At 45.9% G+C, this 13,704-nt stretch overlaps 1 protein-coding gene across 2 annotated transcripts in view; it reads right to left on the bottom strand.

The window, feature by feature from the left end:
• LOC119657913 (neuronal acetylcholine receptor subunit alpha-7) overlaps positions 1-13,704 on the bottom strand; it is a 641,515-nt gene that overhangs the window by 362,684 nt on the left and 265,127 nt on the right. The gene's annotated exons all lie outside the window — the stretch shown is intronic.

Genomic DNA, 13,704 nt, shown 5'->3' with positions numbered 1-13,704 from the left:
CTCGACTATGGACTCACGTCAGCAGCTTGCAAGAAACTGGACAGGAGAACAGCATGCCGGAGATGCGGCAAGTGGGTCATCAAGCGAAGACTTGCAAGGAAAGCGAGAGTTGTATTCTCTGTAGGGATCCTGGCGCGTCTGGTGAAAGCGCCGCACACACTGCGGGCTCGGGACGGTGTCCGATCTTCAGGGCAGAATTGGAGAGGGCTAGGGTTCGAACGCCCTGATCCGTATTTTGCAAATTAACATGCACCGGAGTGCAACCGCACACCAGTTGCTAGCACAGTTCGCTGCGGAAGTAAATGCTGATTAGCGAGCAATACCGAAACAAGGACCCGTCCTCATGGTATCCGGTGTTTAGAAATAACGTTTTTTAGCGTTTACCTGACGCCGAATGAGACGATGCCGGACTTTCGGCGCCGGTTTGATACTCGGTGACGCCGTTTCGACCACCGAGGGACGAATCCTGGTTGGCGGTGATTTTAATGCTAGGGCTCTTGAATGGGGCATGCTTCAGTCGGACTCCAGAGGGAAATGGATTCTGGAAATGGCGGTAAGAACCGGGCTCGCAGTTTTAAACACCGGATCCACGACAACGTTTCAGCGCCCAGGCTGTGAAGGAAGCATTCCTGACATCACTTTTGCGTCGGAATCTCTGGCTTCATCGGTGGACGGGTGGCGAGTCCTAGTAGTCATCAGTACATTGCGTTCGAAGTGTTTAACGCTACTTGCCGGCGAGCCTGTGTGTGGAATGTCGCGAGGGTGAATATCGGAAAGTTCGTCGAAGCTCTTGGGGCAGGTAGGGCCGCGCTGGGGGGTACTCCGGGGGGTGGTAGTGTCGCAGCTGACACCGTCGTAAATTCAGTCACGAATCTGATAACGACGGCGTGTGAGGCTTCCATGCCCCGAAGAGGCCCCAGGCGCGACAAGCCTTCTATGTACTGGTGGACGGTAGAAATTGGCGACCTACGGAAGGAGTGTCATAAGCTCCGCCGTTTGGCACAACGTTTGCACGCTAACGAGGAGGCATGTGCCATGAAGGCACAATATAGATCAGCAAAAAGGACACTCCGCTGCGCTATAAATAAAAGCAAAGCTCGCGGCTGGCAGAATCTTGTTAATGAGGTGAATGAGGACCCGTGGGGACTTGGCTATAAGCTTGTCACTCGGAAAATCGGGACCCTGCGGAAGCCCTGCATACTGAGCACCGACCACATGGACCGCATTGTGCGGGCATTGTTTCCCAGACACTCTGTACGGGTTGATGTAAATAGCGCGGAAAGCGTTGTGGATTGCCCCCTTTTCACAATGAGAGATCTCGAAGAAGCGGTTCTCACTATGAAAAACAGGAAAGCGCCAAGTCTTGATGGCATCCCGGCGGAAGTTTACAAACTGGTGTTCCGCCAACGCGTGTTCAACGCGTGCTTGAAGGAGGGCATTTTCCTTGTCGCTGGAAAGTGGCCAGACTCGCGTTGATCAGTAAGGGTAAAGGAGACCCGGAGCTCCCGTCTGCATACCGACCGCTGTGTATGCTTGACACGGCCGGAAAAGTGCTCGAGAAGCTCATTAGGGGTAGACTCGCTAAAGCGATCCGTGCTGCCGGGGACTTATCCTCATGGCAGTTCGGGTTTAGACCAGGGAAATCTGTAGTGGATGCTGTTATGGAGGTCGTAGATGCGTTTAATCGAGCCGAGGTACACAGCCGCCGATCTCGACAGATAGTGCTCCTCATAACGCTTGACATCAGAAATGCCTTCAATTCCGTAAGATGGACAGATATGCTAGGCACACTAGAAAACTCCTTTCACGTGTCAAGCTATCTCTTGCGGATATTGAGGGATTATCCCGCTCCCTGCTCCATGAGACGCTAGAGGGCCAGAGGAGGATGGAAATCACGTCGGGAGTAGCACAGGGATCCATCCTAGGGCCGGACCTCTGGAACGCTTAATTCGATAGTCTGCTGAGACTCGATATGCCCGAAGAGTCGCGCCTGGTCGGTTATGCAGACGACGTTGCGGCACTTGATGCCGGATGCACTGTTGAATAGGCGCAAAGCAGACTTGGCATATTGATGCGACGGGTAAGCGGATGGATGATTGCTCACGGTTTCAATCTTGCGCTGTAAAAAACCGAAGTAGTCATCCTGACCAGAAAGAGAATCCCGACCTTGCGTCCCATATCGATCGGCGAGTTGACTATAGAGTCAAAACCAGCGATTAAATACCTTAGTTTAATGCTCGACTCGAAGATGAGCTTCTTCCAGCAAATCAAAGCAGCCGCGGACAGGGCTGCAGCTGGAGTCGCGGCCTTGAGTCGGCTAATGGCGAATGTCGGCGGCCCTATATCAACTAGGAGACGTCTCCTCATGGGAGCAACGCAGTCCGCCCTTCTCTATGGTGCGGAGGTATGGGCTGATGCCCTTGACAAGGAGGTGCATCGTAAACGCCTCGCTCAAGTGCAGAGGCGGGGAGCTTTGCGAGTGGCGTCTGCTTATCGCACCGTCTCCGAACTGGTTGTGATTGTGATTGCGGCAGTGATCCCCGTTGCCCTCCTTGCCAAGTAGCGCAAAGCTATCTATCGCCGTCAGGGCGAAAACTTAAGAGAAGTGGTTGCCCGTGAAGAACGCCAACACACCCTTAGCGAGTGGCAACTTTCTTGGCAAAATGAGCCAAGTGGCAAGTGGACTGCGCGGCTTATCGACAAATTCGACCCATGGTTGAACAGAAAGCACGGTGAAATTGATAATTTGCTTACCCAACTTCTAAGTGGGCATGGAGGTTTTCAGTCTTACCTGCACAGGATTGGGAAAGCGCGATTTCCTGATTGTGTGTTCTGCAATGGAGTGGCGGATTACGCTGAACACACCTTTTTCTCTTGCGTGAGGTGGGACGGCCTCCGTCAGCAGCTTTATGTAGACGCAGGGGAGCTCTCTCCAGACAACATTGTCAGAGAGATGCTGAAGAGCGCTGGCAGCTGGAATCGTATTGCGCATTATGTTCGGGCATTTCTTACTACGAAGAAGATTGAACTCAACCGGCGGAGGGATCGGGGTAAGGGGTTCCCTGAACTAACAACAACTCCCTTCCTCCCCTCCTCTCCCGTTGGTAAAAGGAATTCCCTGACTTGAAGGCTCCCAAAGCGAGCGGGAGAGCGGGGGTGGGCTAGCCCGAAGTAATATGTCAAACGGTTCCAGGTTAGTTCTCTGATGACAGGGAGGTGTTTAGTTGGTAGTCCGCCAGCGTGCTGTTGCGGAAGTCCAACATGCTGTGCGTAAACGCATTCACCTACTCTACTCCCAAAAAAAAGAAAAGAGCCACATACAGATACTTGTAAATCTTAAGATACATAAATTAAATGAGGTACATTAAAGCATCCATGACTTTAATTGAATTTGCCACTTAATTTTTGATTGAAATCTTCAGATTAATAAACTTTCAATGCTGCAGGAATCCATTCCATTATACAGAAGGAAAGTGCGGGAAATCTAATCTCACTTCTCTCATTCAAAGTCACAAAACAAACTTCAAATAACCTCAGTTGCATCTCTCCCCGATATCATTGTATTAAGACGACTTTCAATTCTGTTTGAGCCAAAAAAATCTGGAACTTCCCAGAATTTGAACTGAAAGTGATTAAAGATTCCCGTCGCGTTCCAACAAACGACACCTTTGCCCACATTTTCATTCAATCTCTTCGGCTCATCTTTAACGTTAAATCTTCCAACCATGAACCCTTTATGGGATTTCAAATGAAGTTCTGTGATAAAAAATTCACTTGAATGGCTGTGCTTGTGGCTGGAAAAGAAGCTGCATTTTGAATTCGCCAGCTCCGTTCTGTACACTTCCGCATAGGGAGCACAAGGAACAGCAACGACGATAGCTATTTGTGAACTTTAAATCCCCAGACGCTCACTGAACACATAAGGAGTTAGTTCAGGAAGCTAACTACCTGCGAACCTTGCAAATCCCTCTGGAATTCGAACAGGTATGCTCCTTGCAATACGTAAGGAGACTTTCTTGCTGGTTCTAGCATGGAATGTGAGGATGACTAGCGAATCTGAGGAGTGCGGTAAATCCGATTTCTTTGATTCTTTTTGCTTTTCATAGTTACAGAGATGTTTTGGGTAAATATAAATATTATGTCAGAGATTATTTGCAGAAGGACTTTGAAAAGGGTTGACTCCTGTAGGAGAAAAATGGATGGAAACAATTACTCCCTTCATAGACTGTCAAAGCGATTCAAAGTGATGGCAAACAGACGAGACTTTGCGTTCTTGTCCCAATATTGGTGGAAAGATAGTTTCAAGAATTGTTCCTTGGATACTTCGATCTTTTTATTGTCTCCCCTTCACAGTAACTAAGAACAATTTTAAAAATTATAGAAATTGATTCGACATCATTTATTTATTAACGGACATGAAACAGAGTAAATTCCAGTTACCTTTTGCTCTCTAAAGGAGGTAGATAAATGCGTTTATCCACAGACTTCTGGACTCCCGCAACGGTACGTCATCGGATTACTACTACTATTTCTACTAATCACCTCTTCATCGTCAAAGAGCTAGCCTGGAACCGTTTGTCACCTTACTTCGGTCTAGTCCCCGAGCTTTGGGAGCCTTCAAATCAGGAAATTCTTTTCACCGACGGGATGGGAGAGGGCAAAGGGAACTGTTAGTTCAAGAAACCCCCTGCCAACCGACTCCTCTACTAGGCGCCCAACGAGGAGAACCTAACAATGATGCCTGGAAAGAGCTTCTTTGTCTCTAAATAAAATTGTCGACAAACTACATCCCCCCCATCCCCACCCCTTTTGTCCCATTTCGCTAAGAAAGTTTCCACCCAACCATGGAGATTGGCTCTTTTTTTAAGGTTTTGTTTGTAAAACAAATCCTTATTAAAATCGGTTTACTGTCTGTCTGTCTGTCCGTCTGTCTGTCTGTCTGTCTGTCTGTCTGTCTGTCTGTCCGTCACACGCATTTTTCTCGGAGACGGGTGTAGCGATTGGCACCAAATTTGGTAGGAAGGTGGGAACTGTGAACGCTCACGCATATAGTGAGTTACATCCTTTTACGTCGAATTTAAGGGGGGGTCTTCATACATGCAAAGGGAGGGTGTAAATTTTTTTTCATCAAATATAGTCATGTGCGGTATCAAATTAAAGGTCTCGATTAGTACTTTTTGAAGCCAGTCTTAGTTTTGACATTTGTTGAAAAGGTGGGGGGTGCGGGGGGTTGAAAGTGGTCATTTTTTTAACGAACCCATTCTCAGAAACTACCCAACCGAAAAATCTGAAAAAAATCAGGGGGCTGTCACTATATGGTGCCTAGGCTCCGAAATACCCTTCATACCGATGCCTGTTCAAATAAAGTTAATAATAGTACATTACTATAATTTTTAGTAATTGACAGGAAAACCCCCCTTAAGTTCACCCTAGAATTACAAAATTTTGCAACAATATAGACAGCAGCATAGAGCATGATCCTGCCAAATTTGGTGAAAATCGCACTATTGCTAACAAAGTAATACTAAGTCAAAGCTGTCGCTTCTCTGCAAATTCCAGACTATGAATGTCAATATCACTTGAAAGTAGCTATTTTCACATATTATATGCATATTTTACGTGCTACATGCTAATGGGACAAATGCACACCCAAATCTCTTCATAAAAGAAATAAACAAAACCTTTCATACCTGAAGCGTCTAGCTTCCGGTTTCCCGACTTGTCTTGTGCTTGTATATGGCTTTAGGAAGAAGGGCCATCCCTAGCGGTTCAGAGACAGTGTGATAAGCAGACGACCCCCCCAAAGCTCCCCATCTCTGTACTTGCGCAAGGTGCTTACGATATTCTTCCTTGCCAAGAGTATCAGTTCATACTCTGCGCGGTAAAGCAGAACAGACTGCGTTACACTCATCAGAAGACGTCGTCTCCTAGACGTATGACCACCATGTTTTCCATTAGCTGGGTTAAGGCCGAAACTCCAGCAGCAGTCTAGTCCGCTGCTGCTTTGATTTGCTGAAAATAGCCCATGTTTGATTCAAACGTTAGTCCGAGGTCCTTAGCCGTTGGTTTTGACTCAATTATCGACTCGCCGATCGGAATACGACGCGGGATCGGGATTTCCTTTTTAGTCAGGATAACCACTTCGGTTTTCCGTCGTATCAATATGCCAAGTCTGTTTTGCGCCTGTTCGAGTCTACGATAGCCTGCTAACTGTCGGAGGAAGTGTTTCAGAGGTCCGGCCCAAGGATGGATGTCTGTGCTGCTCCCTACGTAACCTCCATCCTCCTCTGACCCTCTAGAACAGGAAGCGGTCTTTCAGATAATCCCCCAATATCTGCAAGAGATAGCTCAGCGCGTGAAGTACATTGTCTAGTGTGCCTAGAATGTCTTCCCACCTTACGGAATTAAAAACATTTCTGACATCAAACATTACAAGCAGCACCACCCGCTCAACTAGGCGGCTAGATTGTTCTGCATCCACGACTTCCATGACGGTATCTACTGAAGACCTCTCTGTTCTAAAACCGAATTACCGTGGGGATAATTCCCCGGAAGCACGTATCGCTTCGGCGAGTCTATTTCAAGTGAGCTTTTCGTGCAGTTTGCAGGTCGTGTCAAGGTCGCTTTTCCCTTTGCTGATCAACACAAGTCTCGCCATCTTCCATCGGCAAGGAAAAATATCCTTTTTTAGGCAAGCATTGAATTCGCCGAGCAATAGATCTGGCCGACATTGAAGCATCAGTTTGTATACCTCTGCCCTGAAGCAGGGTTTTCGTAGAGCCCCAATTTTTCGTGTTATCAGTTTGTAACCGAGTCCCCACGGGACCCCAAACACCACTTCAACCAGGTCTTGCCAGCAAAGAGCTTTGCTTCTGAAGAACTTTAACTTATGCCAAAAACCGCTGAAAAAAGAAACGCTTAAGGGACCAAACTGTTGTCTGTTATAACATCAAAAAAGTCCTGGAATTGGGGAATGGAAGTAGGTTTTGAGCTCTACAAAGGGCACGTTGAAAATTTCTGCGTTGCATTTATTATAAGGCGCAGGACGGCAGTTCATCAGACCCGGGGAAAGATAAAAAATATACATAGATCCAAATAGGTTCTAAGTACGGGGTTCAGAGAAAAAAGGGAACTGGTCAATATACGTGGCGATGGCAAGATAATTACAGTTACGGGAGGGTGACCAGATCACGTAGCTGTATTCGAGGATACTTCCTAAGAGGGACTTGGAGAGAGTTAAGGAGGATTGGTAAAGCAAATAGCATAAAGGCTGACGTTTTAGCAGAGCACCGCCGGACCAGAGTGCCTAGGTTTAACTGAAGGGGGCACAGTCTATAGTCGACAACATAAAGCAAACGGGGATTTTGGAACAGGAAGAGAGGATCGAAGTGGGACAGTAGTTCTCAGCAAGGTGCTATCCCCACTTTTGCGGATGGAGATGATGGGAGCCGCTTTCCACAGGTTGGAAAAATGATTCTCGTCAAGGTCCTTCTTGAAAATAATGGGAGGGGAGAGAGGGGAAATGTATTGAGCAGTTTTAAGCAAAGAGAGGTTATGAAGACCTTTGTGACACCAACTTTGACGGCAAGGTTACTAGGGAAGTACTAAGCAAGGAAAGAAGTGAGTAGGGAATGATAGGAGATCCGGATGAGAAGAAGTAGGAGGGGGTACAACAGACCAAGGAAAAATAGCAGCAGAGTAAACCACAAGATAGTTGGGGGGAATTAGTAGAGGAGCCTGAAAATTTAATGAAAGGAGGAGACAGTTGGGACGTTCTGCGGGAGTTGTGAATGCGGGACCAGAATGATTTGAGGTTTTCTTGCCAGATATTCCTTTCTGGACTTAGGTGTTAAAGTTTCGACCGAGGTTTCAAAAGAATAAATCTGGAGAGGGCGAACGACTTCTTCTTGGCAGTAAGTTTTTGGCCATGTTTTTTGTGGACTTCAGTGGTAAATCAGACTGGGTAAGAGCCTGAGATTTAGAAGAGGAGGGAACGTAACTAAAAAGAAGATCTGATAGAATGGTATAGAAGGTGCTAAGTGCTTGGTCTCACGTTAATGGAGGGAGGAAAGGGATCCAGCAAATTGTCGCCAGGGCAGAGTTCAGACCTTCGATAGGTTAAAATTGCAGGGTTATGTACGAGAGGGGAGTGGAAGCAGGCGAATTGTGGATCAAACTCGAGAGGAAAATAACGGGCGTCAAGAGCAACGGGGAAAACTAACGCCCAGGGAGGGAGAATAAGATCAAGAGTGCGATTTGAGTGATTTTTTGAAAGGTAAAATTGGTGGGCGGTATATATGTTAATGAAAGTGGATAATGAAAAGGAACGGTGGGATGAGTTATTGGAGAAGCAAGCAAGGCCGGGAATAGTAGGCCAAGGGAGCATATGAAGGTTAAACTTCCCACAGAAGATGGAAGCAAAAGAGAGGGACAAAATTGTTAGAACCTTGATAATCTTCCGAAGAAATCTCTGTACAGGAAATGAGGTCTGAGGCAGGGAAAATATACATAGGACATACGTTTGGCGGAATGACACGTACGGTGACAGAATCGTAAGTGGAAGAGGAGGAGGGAAAGGAGACTTAATAGCTATCAGCGATAATAGCGATCAGCGATCTGCACAGGGTGACATGCCATGTATAGCGCAGTCTCTGTGACATCGAAAGACATAGTAACCTTCGAGGAGCTTCGAATATAAAATCCTGTCACCCAACAAGTTTTCTGTAATGCAGACGACGTGATGTTCATCACCAATCATCAACGGCGCAACAACCGGTACCCGGTCTAGGCCTGCCTTAATAAGGAACCCCAGACATCCCGGTTTTGCGCCGACGTCCACCAATTCGATATCCCTAAAAGCTGTCTGGCGTACTGACCTACGCCATCGCTCCATCTTAGGCAGGGTCTGCCTCTTCTTCTTTTTCTACCATAGATATTGCCCTTATAGACTTTCCAAGTGGGATCATCCTCATCCATACGCCGCCCACCGTAACCTATTGAGCCGAATTTTATCCACAACCGGACGGTCATGGTACCGCTGATAGATTTTGTCATTGTGTAGGCTACGGAATCGTCCATCCTCATGTAGGGGGCCAAAAATTCTTTGGAGGATTCTTCTCTCGAACGTGACGTGATGTTGGAATGCTAAAGCGGCTTGGTCCGGAGACCCTTACATTCTGCTAGAAAGGCCTTATATTAAGTAAATTATTCAGAGTTTTCCAAGCTTGGTCTTCTGATAAAGCTTGATGAGGATCGCTTTTTGGCGAAAAGCAAGTTTGGGCGATAGCATTGAAGCCGTGGGGATATGTAACTTTGAAGGAGACTATCACTCGGTTGGGGGAGCCGTCGTTCGTTAAGTTCACACACGAGAGAGGTGACGGAGTTGAGTTGGTCTTGGCTCTGATGTAGGCCAGAATATGGTCAGAAGTAGTGGACCAAGCTACTTTCGACAACGAATGGTAATTTCGGTGGCGAGCCAACGTTCAGCAGAGGTTGCCTGGAGCGACACGAGATCTAGGTGACGCCAAGTGTGGCTTGCGGTTAAGCGGTGGCAAGCATCGATGAGCGATTGGGTTGAGCTCGCAGAGGGGTCGATTCAGCAACAGCGGGACGATCGTCTGAGCTGCGTAGGGGAGGTATTGTGTCCCTGGGATGGAAAGCGATTCTTAAGGATCGCTTGGAGGGACCATCGAGCTAGTGGTATATTTTTTAGTTGCACTGATATAGTGTATGGCAGACATATGCCAGTGCGGACCGTCCAGGCATGGCGCCAGTATTGTTAACTGTAGTCGCTGACAGGGTATATCAGAATCCGAGACTACGCTAGTACTCGATGAAGCAGATGTGTGAGCAGCAGATTGGACGGTAACATTACAACTTCGTGTTAAAACGACGACTTGCAGCAACCGTTGTGTGACCGTGTGAGTTCTTTATTGAACCGAGAATAAATTTGTTGTTGTGTGCTTGACTGGTGCATTTTAAATCCATGAAACCATTTGCTCACAAGGAGTTATCCTTCCGTCTACCAGAAAAACTCGCTGATTTGGGTTAATCGAGGGCCACATGCTGGAGCGTCGAAGAGGTCTTTCCGTCTCTGTCGTACGCTTGGACTGGCTTTGTGCGGTTTTCGAAAAGCTTTTCCGAAGCGTATTAGGGCTCCATTGCAACTAGAAACAAGTGTGTCTGCCAAGCGTCGTTTCTCCGTAAACATTCATCTATGGGTGTCGCTGGAGATGGCATTGGAACTTCCTTTTTACAGTATTTGAACCATTCGATGTACCGATTTTCCATCTCGTCAGGGTCCAAATGGGAAGCCGTGAAGAGTTTTACCAGCCTCGAACAAAAACTCTGCGCGGAAGGAAGAAGAAAACGCCAGTGTACCGTTATTTTTACAGGTGAGTGTTGGTTTTTGAATAAATTACTTCTTTTTACTGCTTTTAAAAAAATAATGAAAACAAAGACGCTAAAAGAGAGGGCCCGGAGCTCCTTTTCTCCAATGTTTCCAACCTTCGTTTCTCTCATGTATCGATTGTCCTTGCCGGTTGTTTGGCTTCGTCACAGGATGTCTATGAACAAAACACCTACCGGTTTGGCGAAGGTGCCCGATCGCATAGTTCTGCTAACTCGAGACACAATTTGTTCTAGTAGGCGTCACGATGGACAAAATATGATTGCTGCCCAAAATGAAGCAGTTAGGTGGTGATCAAGTCGGCACCAAGTTGCTTCAACCTTTGGAGTTGCAAAGACATCCGTAGATTATACAGGCCACCCTGAACATGTTTGTTACTACTGCCGACAAAATTTGACCCCTCCAGCCGATGACACTACCGGGTCGATAGAGGCACCGAGGTCTCATACTTTCCGTGCTACCTTGGATTGTGAATACAGAACACGGAACGGAACAGATCCTTTATTGACCCCATTACCTTCCTTAGGTCATCAACAAGAGTCTTCGCATTTACGCGCAGCACTCTTTCCATCGTTTTTGAAGGCGTTAGCACAATAGCCTCTCCAGGATTGATTCTATAACACTGAATTTCCATTTGTTCGTCTTTGTCGGGAAAACCCTTTCTTTCCAGCACGTTATAAATGTTTGAGCGAAGTAATTTAGGTAGAGCTGTCTTGGTGCTTTATTTCCGTTAATCTTCTTCGCGGTTTCCAGGATTTCTTTTGTGGTTACCTTGAGAATTTTATTAGGATTGTCCTGAATAGTGGGTTGGTTCGATTCACTTGGAATTTGTAGGGAAAGGATACTAATGATTACCCGCAGTAAATTGGGATTGGCGATCGACGATGAGCGTTTTTCCTTGATCAATGGTATGATTGTACGTACCTCCTCATGGGTCGCAGTCCACTTCCTTGTATAATATCTTGAGGTGTCCAGTTTTACTTCTTAAAATGGTTACTGGGGGCGCTTTCCGCGCCTTACTACATCAGTTGTGGAACTCTCCAAACTCAGGTCGGTTCCAGCTGCGTTCTGGGGGCTAAAAAATGATCATCCAGCTACCCATCTGCGATATCTAATCCTCAAAATACCTTTAATCCCCCATTTTTTCCAATAGCACAATTAATTTTTCCAGTCATTTGCTCATGCTGTGTCTATGCCGCTTTTCATATAATCAAAAGTGTATCTCAGTGTGCTAATTATCCAAGCGGGCATTACTAGCTTTCAGTAATCTACCGAGAGGCATCTTTCCTACGTTTTTTTTTCGGAAATAAAACCCTAAGCTTACAATTACGCAGTCTATTTTTGTGATGATAAATCCTCCTTATACCCGTCGTCATTAAATTGCATAAAGCAAAATAAACGCGAGCCTGATAACGATGAATTATTTCGGAAAGCAGAATCCCCTCCGCACGAGGTTCCATTCTATTCATGTGCACGCCATAGCAACTTTGTTCCTTGTCATCTAATATCGTAAATCTAGCGTCAACGGAAAAAAGATTTTATTACACAGACAAGAAAATAAACTTCAAATCTGTCTCAGTCCACTTTATCTTGGCTCAAATTAAACATTTTGGGTTTCTTTCATTTCCTCAGTTCGCGTTTTTGGCGTTCCTTTTTATACTATGTCATGGATCCTTCCATCTGCGAGGACGTTTGATAAATTGTCATCTAAATACGATATGGATGTGATGATGGCACTTTCTGACAAAAGGAGAAATTTTGGCATTCAAAATGAAACTCTTTAATTTATTTTGAGTGCGAACCTCTGTAAAGAGTAAGGAAGACTTTACCACTTTGCGTATATCATCGCAGATGGTGAGTAGCAAATAGGGTTAATCAGGATAACGAATTGCATAATTAAATGTCACAGACTCGGATGCGGACAGGACCAATACTCTCGATACTGTCATCATACATTCCTTGTACATAAATAATGCTAAGCTGAAGAGAAGGCTATAAAGTTAGTTCAATTAATATTATAGTTGCGGCGTACTTAAGCCTTGGAGAGTGCTACCGTGACGTATCCTGTAGGAAAACTCTCTGCAAATATGCAATCTCATGAGAATGGTAGTGGAAGGCATCAATAGCCGTCGGGAACTCTTACTTGGTTATATAAGGCTCAGTTACATAGATGGACTTTTGGGGGTTGCTTCAGTGAAACCTTAAAGGATGCTCCATTACATTTTCCGCAATGCCTGCTGTCACGGTGCAGGTAAGGGTTTAGGAAGTCTTCGGTTCCAAAAGCAATATTGTGAGGCTTTTCCCTTTGTCCCTGAATATGATGTGGTTTCATTAAAAATTTATCATATGAAAACCAAAAGTCAAGAACTATATACTTTCATTGAAACTCAATTAGTTACAGGACACTAAAATGGAAGGAATTATTTTCCAAATTTTGCTGAAGTGAGGACTCCCATTTCTAAAAGCCTCAAGATGGACTTCAATCTCTGCCCAGTTTTCTAAGGCAAAATGATCGCTTTAACATTCTCGAATGTTTTGAGGTCCAACGTAGAAACTCCTTATGGTGATTGCTGAGTTTGGGGTCTGCCTGAGAATGTCAGCATATGACCTCCTTTAGGGATGATAATTACCTCCGGTTTTGTCTTCCTCCGATCTTTTGTTTTTCCAGGTGCCATCTTTATCCAGGCTTCGGCTATCCGCCTTTAGAAACTCGATCCCCTTTTCCCGCCCTTTTAAAAAGCCTGTTCAAAAATCAGGGACGGGCAACGATTCGGCTGAGATCATCATATCAGACGTCAAAAAGAAGACAGGTCTCAGCAGTGCTGCGCTATCTAAAGAACGGCCCGAAAACAGAGAGGCTCTGAAGAAGGCTTAGGACCAGACCTAAGCTTTCAGCATCAAATCCAGGAAAGTAGGGATCTGCGGAAATTAGCTTACAAAAAGGAAATGCTCCCAAGATACCTACCTAAACCCGAGCCCAAGAGAGACGAAATCACGAGGCGGTTAGGGATGAACTCAGAAGTCGTTAGATATGCTAATGCGATAAAGAGCATTTGACTCGCCATACATCTGTCTGAGGGGTCAAGCAACCTGCAGGTAGACTGATGCGGAATGCCGCCTTCTGGGATCCAACCTATCTCTCGTTCTGTTGTGTGACCTTCAGGAGTAAGTCTGCCGTTGACCAAGAGCATTGGTGGGGGTGATAGCTGCACCCTGTATGAGGTGACCCCACTATTAATAAAACGCTGCGGATCTATAACGAGGAGTCAAACATCATTTCCCCAATCCAGGGTGCT

The sequence above is a fragment of the Hermetia illucens genome, chromosome 5, assembly GCF_905115235.1.
Source record: "Hermetia illucens chromosome 5, iHerIll2.2.curated.20191125, whole genome shotgun sequence".
In the NCBI taxonomy this organism is placed as follows: Eukaryota; Metazoa; Arthropoda; class Insecta; order Diptera; family Stratiomyidae; genus Hermetia; species Hermetia illucens.
This window is presented reverse-complemented; position numbering and strand designations above follow the sequence as displayed.